A 12,983-nucleotide genomic window follows, 5' to 3' on the forward strand; every position below is an offset into this window, starting at 1 on the left:
TTTTGATAATTAGTATATCAACCTACGAAAATTTTGAAGGTACATGTATATACATATATGTATCATCATGACAAAATCTGAAGATTGCAGAAAGATATTCACAACTGAAAGTTAATCAAAGTGTGGACACAGGATTTGGTTTCTATCGTTAGCATTGGAATAGAGTTCTCCATTTCAGTTCAGTGATCGTCAAGCACAAAAACTATAAAACAAGCATTGATTTGTTTGTTGAATTTTCCAAAATGAGAAAATAATGCTAACTTAACACCTAGAAAACTACATATTGGAATAAACGTATTTTGTAAAAAATAAAATTTTGTTGAGTTGCAAAAAGTTGGAGGCGTTTTTGTTGAAAAAGGAAGAAGTGTATCTTGTAAAAACATTGTTAACACCAAGCCAATGATATATTCCTACTATGAGCAATGACCTGTGGAAAAAAAAAAGAAAAAAAAAGAAAAAAAAAGTAATAATAGATACCGATTAACTTCATGTAAATGGCCAGTCCTATTACCGTAGATTCTCGTTTATAAGTCGGGTAGTTTGGGAATAAAATAAAGGATCCAAGAAGGGGTACTGACGTATAGGTAAGGTATAGCGCCAGATGTGGGATAGGTGTAGAACCAATTTACAATAATAACAAAATAATTTAAGTGCAAAATTTCTAGCAATAAATCTTGAAAAAGTAAGATAACAAAAAATACGAAAGTCCCTCATCAAATGGCAAAATCAAAAGCACAACGCATCAAACGAATGGGAAAACAATGACTGGGTTCAGGTATCCTTATGAAGAAAATGGTGGTTTAAACCTGGTTTTATAGCTAGCTAAACCTCTTTATAATTTTCCTTATTCGTCCTTAGCAGCTAGGAGCTATCATTGTTATAAACTGCCTTTATTTAACAATCTTAGTTAATTAACAAAAAAACTGTTATACAAATAAATCGTCTTTCCCATAATATTTGTTATTATGATTTACAGAATCTGGATATTTCCCGTAATTAATGAAGACAGGCAAACACGATCTATAATGTCTGTTGATTAGAATTAAAAACAAATTAAAAAATTATCCAAATTTACATCAAAATTAACATGTCAATATTACATGAAACTAGATAACCATGATAACCATGGTGCTTGATCAATTATTGCTTGAAATAATGTCTAGCAATGTATGTCTCACCCATTAACGTATGAGCTATGCCACACATGATAGCTGTACTACAAATAAGAAAATTTGTATTACCAATAATCAAATCTGTAATTAAAGATGAAAGTTGTTGTCTACATGATACATTATCATGTAAATGGTAGTAACATAAGAAGCTGAAGAAATGTGCAGTTGATAAAGGATGATACAAATTCAGTTCTTCGGCATCTAGTTGTAATTCTTGTGGAACTATTAACGACCTCAAGTTAAATGAAAGTGCCTCAATTATTAATGTTTTTAATATTGTATAAAGTGTTTCTTTTTTTATCAGATTCAGCTCTTGTTTTTGGATACATGTGTACTCCCTTGTCATCAGATTCAGCTGATGCGGTTGTTTATGGGCAAATGCAAACTCCGATGTAGTTAATCCAATAAAAATTTTCTCATCTGTGTATTTTTGCAATGCATCATTTATTACTCTTGATGAGGCAAAGTAATTTTTATGAACATAGAAGTAAGAAGCCAATTTCAGCAATCCTGATACTGCATCTGATTGTAAACCTACCAATAAATGGCCAAGATCATATTTGTACTTGTAGTATTGGTGTTTGTTTTCTGAGCTATATAGATATTTTCAAGCATCTGGAGCAAACCGGCAAGCCTTTGATAAATATAAAGAAAACAAATCTCTAGATAAGCTAGTTAGACAATGTTATAGTACTTTCTTAATGTTTCCATGATTACAAAATGCCGGTGCATTCTGTACTATTTTGATGACGTTCCCACTTGTTAAAGATTCAGGGATGTCGAAGGAGTGACTTTGATAATCGGTAAGGGTATCAGAAGAAGTAAAACAATTAATTTCTTGCTGATATAATTTCTTAAGGTGGCTGTGGCGTCTTAATTAAAATTGAAAGAATTTTTTAATAATTTGTCATAATGAAGTTTTTATCATGCTTTTTTCAAAAATATAATAAAACGTATGGGTCACCGGACTTTTTTTCACGCTACAGGTTGTGCAAAATTGTCAGATTTTGTATAGATTATGCATGGAAAATCAAATTGTGTGTGATAAATAGAAAACTACATGATATAATGTTAAGATATAATGTGAGAAGATAGCTCTTATAACATGCTTTCAGATAAAAAAAAGAAAAAATGGGGTCACCGAACTTGTTTTCTTGCTACAGATTAAAATAGGTAAATTCACAACACTTTCTATTATAAAAATCACTTTATCTGAGTTATCTCCCCTTATTTGGCAAAGTTGCAAAAAAATTAATCAAACTCAAATTAGGTGTTTTTTAGAAATTACAGCCGTAATTATGATAAAAGACACAATTTTCTATATTTACATCAAAAGTCTTACACATAAATTACATACTACTCTCAAAAAGGCACATTTCATCAAAGATCTAGACCAACGTTATCTGCTATTTCAAAATCCAAAATGGAGGAAGACTCCCGAGCCACCTTAAGTATGGTTTCTAATTTTTCTTTGTTCAAAGCATTGAACCTTGAGTAGAATAAGTTATTTTCTGGAATAAAATAATGTGACAGGATTGAATATCTTACACAGTACATTAACCTTTGTAGACATGCCTGGAAATAAGGTATGATATTATCTGGTCGCCATAAGTTTAGGTCTGTTTCTTCTAAAATCCAAAACAACAATGTTTTTAAGAAATTCATCATGATTTTTAACAGAGCATAACATAATAATTGTGTATGACTAAAAGAAAATAAAAGAAATTTTTCTCCTACAGAAAATGAAATTCGCCATTCAAGATTTTTATTTACGGACCCTTTGTAGCCTATTGGAACAATTGACTCTCCAAAAGATGTTATTTTGGAAATAATTTCCGGTGAAGGCCAAGTTGTGCGTGGTCTACTAATTCATGGCTGTGCTTGAACTATCCATTGGTCATATTTCAGGCAATTTTCGAAATCAAATAGTTCATTGGTATCTGATAAACATGGACCATGAATTTGCAAAATATTTTCAAATTCGAAAGTCTCACAAAACGACAAATAAAACAGTTTATACTGTTCACTTGAAAGCATACATCCAAGATGAGTTTGTTGCCACATGTTGTAGATAATTGTAATAAGAAGCGATATATATGCTTGGTGATTATTTAGACGACGTAATTGTGTAAAACATGGTTGGGTCTCTTCAGTATTCATAATTACGGGAACGGTCGGTTCTTCGGGATCGACTTCTGTGTCTGATTCATACACCTTAAAGATAGTATCAATATGCATTGTATCCATATTACTGTCTTTCAAATCAAGTCCTTCACCTTTACTCCCACTAGATATTTGTTCATCTCCAGATAATTGTGAAATGTCAGAAATACAGAAAGCTAATCTCCTAATTCTCACGACTTCCTGAGATCCAATCTATTGGCATAGATATTTGTAAAATTTCAATGACTCACATTTCTCTGTTGACATTCTCGCCATTTTCTGCATTGTCTGTCTGCAAATCAAATCATCATTAAGTTAGGACAAAAGTAACTTCTTTATTTCATAATGCCACAATATCAATATTTACTTAATATCTTTACTAGTTAAGGAAATGACAAAATATTAATCACATGAGCTTTGTCCTGTTGGGAACTATCCATAGTTTTAGTTTTAACATGTGAATTGTCTGATAAATTTCATTCCCAAAATTTATCTGAAATGGTGGCATTACACCAAAGAGAACGTTCGTTGTCACTTTTCTGTAGATAGTTTTCCATTTACGCTATTTTAATTGGATTTATTTAAATTGGTTATATGAGGTTTATATTTTAATGTAAAAAATCATAAAACTACATGCAGTCCAGGCTTCTGTTTCAATTCAATACAACACTTCTAATAATGTTTTCTAATATTTTCTTTCATTACTTGGCTGGAAAGGTAAGTAAAAAAAAAAAAAAAATGTTTAAGTAATTTTCCTGACTGAATATAGATCAACCACCTTCCGAATCTCCCCCCCCCCCCCTCCCAAAAAAAATAATAATAAACAAACAAACACAAAAACAAACACAAAAAAAAAAAACCAAAAAAAAACAAACAACTCGTTCTTAAATTATTTTTAATGGAAAACATCCAAATCCATGTTCTTAAATGGAAGTCCAGAGACGTTTCATATATTTAGAATTATGTAAGGACGAAACCTTAATAAAATCTGTAAGTCAATTAACAATTTTAATTTATAAATAAAATGAGGGAGATTGACACAGATTGATAGTGTTTGAAATTGGTCATAGATCCAGGTCAGCGACGCAGGCTTTTCAGGGCTTCACTGTTTTTATTCCCTGTATTTGATAGTATATTTCCCAGTCATTCCCTTCATGTATCAGGTTTTGTGTTGGTTTTATGTACTTTACCATAGAGTTGTGGTCATATCAACAATCATTATGGTATGAACTTTTTGATCATACGTTAAAATATGGTTTTGGTCAAGATTTCACAGCTCACTGAAAATGAAAATCTGACATTGTGGGCGAGGCAAGTTGTCTTATGGACACATTTTCTTGCTTCTATAATGAAAGATGAAAGGAAATATAAACAATAGAAAAACAAAAGATATGGGGTATCCGTCCATGACACAAAACCAGTACATGCACAGCAAAAACACACAAAAAGGAAAATTAACAGTGCTTTTATTGCTGTTCTTCATCTCAAAGTATATTTGGAATTGTAAAACCAACAAGTTTTAACATTAAATTAGTTATTATTTCTGAACTTCTTTCCATTTGGTGTTCCCCTTCCATTTTCTTGGAGCCTCGGTGGACGAGTGGTCTAAGTAGTCAAACTACTGTATCACTAGCCAGTCAACACTGAGGTTGTGAGTTCGAATCCCGCACGGGGCAGGTGCACTCGACTCCAATCGTAATTGACTAGGATTGTCAGTTTTTCCTACCGAAGGTCGGTGGTTCTTTCCGGGCACTCCGGCTTCCTCCACAAATAAAAACTTACCGCTACGAAATAGCACAATAGTGTGGAAAGTGGCATTAAACACCATCGAATCAATCAATCTATTTTTTTATTTATAATTGTCGTCTTCAGTTTATATTTTCAATCTTTAAAAAATGTAATGTAACTTTATACAACTTCTCTGTGACTATGTAATTCATTTTGTAAAGTAAATGACTGGATGATACACGTGACTTTATAAAACTATATATAGTCTTGTATTTCCTTTCGGGAGGAAAGGATAAGTGTAAGTGTTTTAAACATGAAATATATTGAAATAGATAAAACTTTGAACCTGAAACCAAAAATATGGGATTTCTTTTACTTATTTAGGAATGTCAGGAAAACAATGATGAAAATGAAAAGTAGCAACACTAAATAAGGAAATAAAGTTGTTTCGTTAATTTCCTTCATTTACGATCTAATGACTATCCCCATTTCCTTAAAATATCATTGGTACTTGATATAATTGTAAACTGAAATCTTCTATGATCTTTCTTTGAAATATTCATTATTCATTTTGTTTATAATTGGGCATTAAGTACAATACTTTTTGGGCTGACTTCCAATCAGATTTCAGTTTCAGTTTTATCAGCTTCGGGTTTTTTTTTGGGGGGGGGGGGGGGGTAAAGAATAAAGTAAAATTTATTAAATTTTACATGTAGGATATTTTTCTGATGTATAGATGTTTATTTTAAAATATTCAACTAGACAAATGCTCAAATGTTAAGAGTGAGTCCAGACTAAAATGAATGTTTTAGGCACAATCTGAACACATCCTGTTTTAAATTTGCAATTTTAAAGATTTGCAAAAATCTTGGCTATCATTTCTTGGAGCTACCTACACGAATGACTTACCAAAGTGTGCATGATTTTATGAGAAACATTAAATCAAAAATTTTTAATGATATACTTTGTATGTTACCATTAAAAAAAACATATATTGAATAATATGTAGGAATTATGAATTTATAATTTCCATGTGAACATAATAGTTTTCTATGGTAATTTATTAGATATCCATGATAGATCAATCTCATCTAGGAATTGAAAACTTCCGTTTGAAAACTTTGTTTCTCGGATCGTGGGAGGAAAAAAAATCCCATGGGAGATAAATAGTTTCTTAAAATTTCTGGTGGGAATAATTTGAATTTATGATCTGAGTGAAGCATGTATTTTACTCTTTCATTTTATTCTTAGAAAGGGTGTTCCGATTGAAAATTGTTCCAGTTTTGTTTGAAAATAAATAATAAATCTAACAAATTCTTTTGTTATAAACATGTATCACCAATCAAGAGCCCCGGTCCAGTATACAAAATTGCTCATCAGAACAGAAAAACTACAAGCTTTTTTATACACATATTTCAAGACTCATTACCAGATAATCATACACAAATTATAATTCAAAATAGGCTGAATTAATGTTTAGCCATTCTAAAAATTGAATGTGTTGATATAGAAATGAAATAATCAGATGGGGGATGGGGGTCCAGAAACAAACAAAAAAACCGAAAAAAAAGGCTTACAAGGGAAATGTCGAGAGGCAGTTTTATGAATTTGGAAAAAATACCCCAGGTGCCCAATGTGTACTAATTGGTCCCAATTTCTCTATCTTGGTATCAGACTCTTCAACTGCCACAAGAGTCTCCGTTCCGCTGGATGTGATGTATAAATACACAGCCACATCCAGTTAGAATTGGTACAGTCAATCTAATGTCTCGTATAGAAAAATGTCACGCTTTTCGGACGTTAAAAAAACATATTAACAACTTTTTCGAGGAATTGTAGTATGTCAATTGCAAGGCAGCACATGTGCCGTATCGAACATGTCCTCGTTTTCCAGTACCAGTCTAAATATACAACCCTTCATTTTTGTTGGTCCACTTTGCTTAGCATATATCTTTTTAATGTATTTATTAACTCAATCTTCATAAAATATTTGCTACTGTATTTTAAGCAATTAACAGCCAACCAATAAATCAACACGTTTTAAGAGTACAACTTGTTACAACTTATTAAATTTTAACTTATGAGCATGTATCATTAATTAGTCAGACAAAAGTATGATTGTAAAATTAAAAAAAAGACAATATTATTGTTATAGTTAATTGTTTATAATTTCTAAATGTCTTACCTTTAAGTTTCCATTTTCCATATTCTAACCAACTTGAAGGATTGTCTTCTTCAGTTTATGTTTTCAATCTTAAAAATGTCATTTAACTTTAGATAACTTCTATTACACTATATAATACACATTGTGTCAATGAGGAATGCTTTTATATCTGAAAGGTTGATTTCTACTGTGATAACAATTTCCAAATCCCAATTTACTTCTTGTTTCATTAATTTACTACTTTTATTTTAACCACTGAAAATATAATTTTCATAACACAAGTCTCAGCTTCTAGTTTCAGGATATATTTTTCATTTAATCATCAATTTATTATTCAGTTTTTCCATATTAGCTATTTCAAATCTCCCAGGCACTTCCTTATTTTGTTTAGTATACCTATTGATTATGATATTTTTTTCAATGTTTAAATGGCAGTGGGGTATATTTGGACGCCATTCTGTACAACTCCCTGTACCTGCATAAGAGGGTTTCACACACAATGAATGCTCTTATAGCTGCTTCTTTAAAACTATAATTAAGAATTGAATGCTTCTTTTTGTAACTTCATTTGGGTGTAAAAGCGTTGACCGAAGTACATTTTCTAAAAATGTGCGCACGGTCAAGACTTTTACAACCCTATGAAGTTACAAAAAGAAGCATTCAATACTTATAATTACATTTTTTAGCTAGGATCATGAAAACACGATTTTTATCAAGTTTTTATTGAATTTACCTGTGCCCTTGCTCCTCGTGTCATTATGAATGACACATTTTATTGTGTAATGAAGTTGATTAAAAGGAATAACGCGAGATTGCAGTGTAGCCAATCAGAATAACGTATTATAATGAAACATACATCTAATGTAATTATTGGTCAATAATGTTTCGAATTATTTCTGACTTTTAGAATAACATTTTTAATCTAAAACAAAAAGATGTGGTATGATTTTCAGCAATTGAAGACCATGATGTATTGCGAAACTATTGGTTACGGTATACTACTCATACTGTAGCTTTAAGACCTCCAGTAAAAACAAATGCTTGGAGAAATGGAGAAAACTTACTGCTTAATTTGTACTAAAACAATAAATGAAAAACAAATTAGACAGACATCAACAAAAGACAACCACAGAATTAAGGACTCCTGGCATGCACATACATAATGGATGTGGAAGTTAAACATGTTTGTGAACGCTCAACTGTCCCCTTGCTGGGATAGTAGTGTAACATCACTACATAACAGTACTTGAAACTCTGTAAATGATTTTGAAAGGGTTTAATTTAGCAGATTGACAAGAAGTATAAATCATAACAGAAAAACGACTTATAACACAAAGTGTTTGACTGCTTTAGGAATATAAATTATATAGTGATTAGTAATAGTAGTATCGTATTGAAATTTACTTTAGCAAAAATTCACCTAATAGAAACGTCTCCTTCTGAGTGAACTTTAGTTTTATACATAGGTATATGTTACAGTGATTTTGTATAATCAGCGATTATTTAGAATGTATATATGATCACTAATGATTTTAGTGATTATAAATAATCCCTGAAAATGACCAGTGATTTTCCATAAACACTGAAAATTTTAAGAATTATTTTACAAATTCCTTGAACATGTTGAAATGATTTCAGGGAATGTCCATAATGCAAAGATTCTTTGTTCAATAAGAATAAATCAAGTATAGACAAATAAATCTTATGTATTACCCCTATATGGTTTAAGTGGACAGTTTTCATTCCCTGTCCATTTATCGATTTTTATTAAAGTGGACAGTTTTCCGGGGATATTCTATTGAACTGTGTTGAACCACATTAACTCAAAAACAAAAACATTATTTAAAATTGAAATAAATAATACTAACATAAATGCGCATATCATGTAATTTGCTGAAAAACAAAGGGAATGAAAGTAATTGAATATCTATTTTATGTTCTCTTTGTTCCAGAGAACAAGGAATTTAAAGTAAGCAAAGAAATGCAACTGAAGGTACAGAAACACAAACAGAGCAAATGCTTGACAGAGTGAACACAATTTTGGAGGAGGCCAACATTGGCTGTAATGTTAAAACACCGATTCCGCATGGACATCATGGAAAAGGAGACCCCAATAATATAATGGTCATTGTTCATAAAAGGACTGAAAATGATAATGTCTGGCTATGAACCATCAATTGTTTGTCAGATAATACACAATGAATCAAGTTCAGGTGTCTGATTGACTATCTACGCAACTTCAGATGTTTCTGATGAACACTTTAGTTCACTTCAATGTGCAGTAAAATCAGATTCAATACTAGTTTTAGTTTTTGTTGTTTTTTTGTTGTTGCCAAAAAAAAACCAATCACAAACAGCCAAACAAATGTCCAATAACTGAAGAACTGAAGGTCTTGATGGGGGTTACAAATGGAGAATAATAAAGGGTTAAAAAAAAATTAAAAAAAAAGAGAAAAATATACCCCCCCCCCCCCCCCCCCCCAAAAAAAAGAATAGAGAATAATGAGATGTTAAATATACAGAAAAGAGAATAATGGGCAAAATGAATAAAGAATAGACCAAAATGATTTAAAAAATAAAGAAACTAGGGACCCCTATCCAGACCCTCATAGTAGATGTCATCTAAAAATAAATGATTTATTTTAGAATATTGTGCTTGAAATTTTGATATTAGTGTTTTTAAAGATGTTTAAATATGATTTATAGAATGAATTATTTAACTTTTATCCATTGTCTCCAGATTTTATGTATAATCCTTGACATTTTTTCTATTGATTATGCATAATTCCTGAAAAAGTTTAGTAATTATATATAATCGCTAAAGTTAAAAGTGATTCTACATAACCCCTGAAAATTTTAGGGATTATACACATTTACTGTAACATATATAAAGTAGCTGATGCAAGCTAATATAAGTATCTAGTTGTTTTGTATAATGTCTATGTAAACACTAACTAGTTTTAACCCAATATTATTAATTCAACTTGAATAATATTTCTTGTATGATTATCTTATGAAATTCTTAAAATATGGTTAAGTCTGTTGATATACGAGGGTTTGGATGGAGTCCTTTATTTTTTTCTACTTAAGTTGTTAGACAATTTTTCTCTTTTTTTTTTCCAAATGCCCATTATTCTCTATTATATTTTAGCACCCTATTATTTTCTATTCTTCAACATTTTTTTAATACTTTTCGCTATTCTTTATATTTTTTGCATTTTATTCCGTACTATTTGCTCATTGTTCTCTATTCTGTTAACCCAAATCCAGATCCTCAATATATTTCCATCACTTTACATGACTCTACATTGGTGGTTTGTAAGTTGACCTATTAAAATACATATGTATACAAAATGTACATTAGTGTTCACCTCATTAAAACACTAAAGATTGAGCAACACGAACGACCAACACTTTTACACTTTGATAACCACTATCAAACTTTGATCAAAGGAAAACGAAATATAATAGACATCCTAAATTTTGCAAAACAATCCAAACATGCTGAACAATGAACAACACTAAACCCACCAATGAAAACTGGTGTGGTCTTCGGTAATAAAAAAGGGGAAAGCCCGAAAAAGATGTAAGCTGTGCTAAAAAGACCTAGTCGTACGAACATTTAGAAAAATGGCTCGCTTTCGAATTCAGTTACTACGTACCAACAAGTAAAGCAGTGTGTGATTGCGGCTATTGAAAATTTAACATATCTGTAGACATCCATTACACATGAAACAAAATATTTTCTATAGAGATTCATTATGCATGAACATATCGGTATAAACATCCCTTAAACATATTGTGTAACGGCAATTGAAGAACTCTTGAAGAGATGACATTCACTTAATCACCAAAAACCTTTATCACACTTGCTTACTTTTCTATATCAAAATTTGTTTTAAATTAAAAATCAACTGTCGAGTGAATTCACCTTACTTTTAAAATACTTGTCAGAAAAAGGTCGATAACAGCTTATAAAATGATAAACGGTGGTTTTGGTATGTTGCGGTCTCATTGACTTATACCCTATATATATACAGTCCGCCAAAAGTTAAACACCACCTATTTTTTTTGCATCGATTTTTTTTCATTTAAAAAAATCAGTTATTCCTCGAAAAAGAGAAACATTCATGTAGCAATTTTGCTAACTTATACCATAAACTAACCGTAAACTTAAGTTTGGTTACTTATGCAGGTTCTATGCATTTAAATTTTGCGTTCATAGAAATAGTGTAAATTACACAAATCAGAAACGGAATTTAAGTTTCACTGTGATTTTATTTTTTTACAAAAATTTATCACCCAATATCATGAAAATTCTCTACAAATAATCTTTGGTATGTTCGGTAAATTTAATGTCAATATTTGAGTCAATAGATGTGTAACCACCTCTCTTCCGGTACAGTTCCATAACACGGCGTCTCATACGCTGTACAAGCCTTCTGAACTTTAGTTGAGAAAATCTGTTCCATTCATCAACAATTGCCACTCTTAAATCGCCAAGATTATGCAAAGGTGGATCTCTGCGATTGAGATTTCTGCCAATGGCATCCCAGACATATTCGATAATGTTCAAGTCTGGAGACATGGAAGGCCAAAATATAGTGTCAATGGCTTCTTGCTCTTTGTACTCGGTTACAATCCTTGCCCTGTGTGGTCTAGCGTTGTCATCCATGTACAAGGGTCTTGACGCAAGTGGGTGATTATCAAAGTGAGGGACTACAATGTTTCTAAGCACCAAATCTCTGTTTGTCTGTCCGTTCATGTTACCAGCAGAATATGCATACCCAGCTTACAACGGTATGAGAAGCAACCCCATACTGTAACACCACCAGCATCGAATGCAGTCGTTGGGCAAATGTTTTTTTGGTCATAGGCAGTTTTATTTTCCCGCCAAACTCGTATTCTGCCGTCTACTGGTCGAAACAGAAACCTACTTTCATCTGACAAATGCATTTTTTGCCAGCTTCTCATGTTCCAGCGTCGATGGTCATTAGCCCATTGAAACCTAATTATACGGTGCCTGGCTGTTAGGGCAGGTCTCTTGACAACACGACGTGCTCTTAGGTTGCCTCTATGAAGTCGACAGACCAATGTTGGGTGCTTAGGTGGTCGAACACTAACACGACCACCTGGAGGCCAGTCGTGTCTAAGCTGCGGGGCAGGATTAAATGGGTTGGCTTCAGTCTGTCATCACGAAGAGTAGTTGAACGGGGTCGTCCGGATCTTGGTCTATCAGTAATAGACCCTGTGTCAACATGACGTTGTAAAAACCTGACAATGACGGTGTGATTAACATTAAAATGGTTACCTATGCTCCTAGTGCTCCTACCGGCATTTCACATGTCAATTGCTTGCCAATGTTCAGCCAAAGATATCGTATGCCTTGCCATATTACACAATGACTTGATGAAGGTCAAATTTCACCTGTACCGGGACAACAGGAAGATGATTTAAAGGTATCAAAACAGTGTATTTGTAAAAGTGCAGATAACCTTTGATAAAAAGTTGCGTGATGGGGTTTATCGGAGTTCGATCTTTTTGGTCGTAGTAAATTTCCTTAGTGTATGTTAAAGGCAATTCATAACACCAAACATTAATAATTTTTTCACAATAGTTAAAAAAATATTGCCAGTTATATTTAGATGGTGCTTAACTTTTGGCGGACTGTATATATTCATTGTCATAATTGATGGAGATTTTGGAAGGTTGTTGTCTCATAGACTAACACCTTACATTTCCATCTTTATTTGTTG

Source organism: Mytilus californianus, unplaced genomic scaffold (genome assembly GCF_021869535.1).
Source record: "Mytilus californianus isolate M0D057914Y unplaced genomic scaffold, xbMytCali1.0.p SCAF_10, whole genome shotgun sequence".
Taxonomy (NCBI): Eukaryota; Metazoa; Mollusca; class Bivalvia; order Mytilida; family Mytilidae; genus Mytilus; species Mytilus californianus.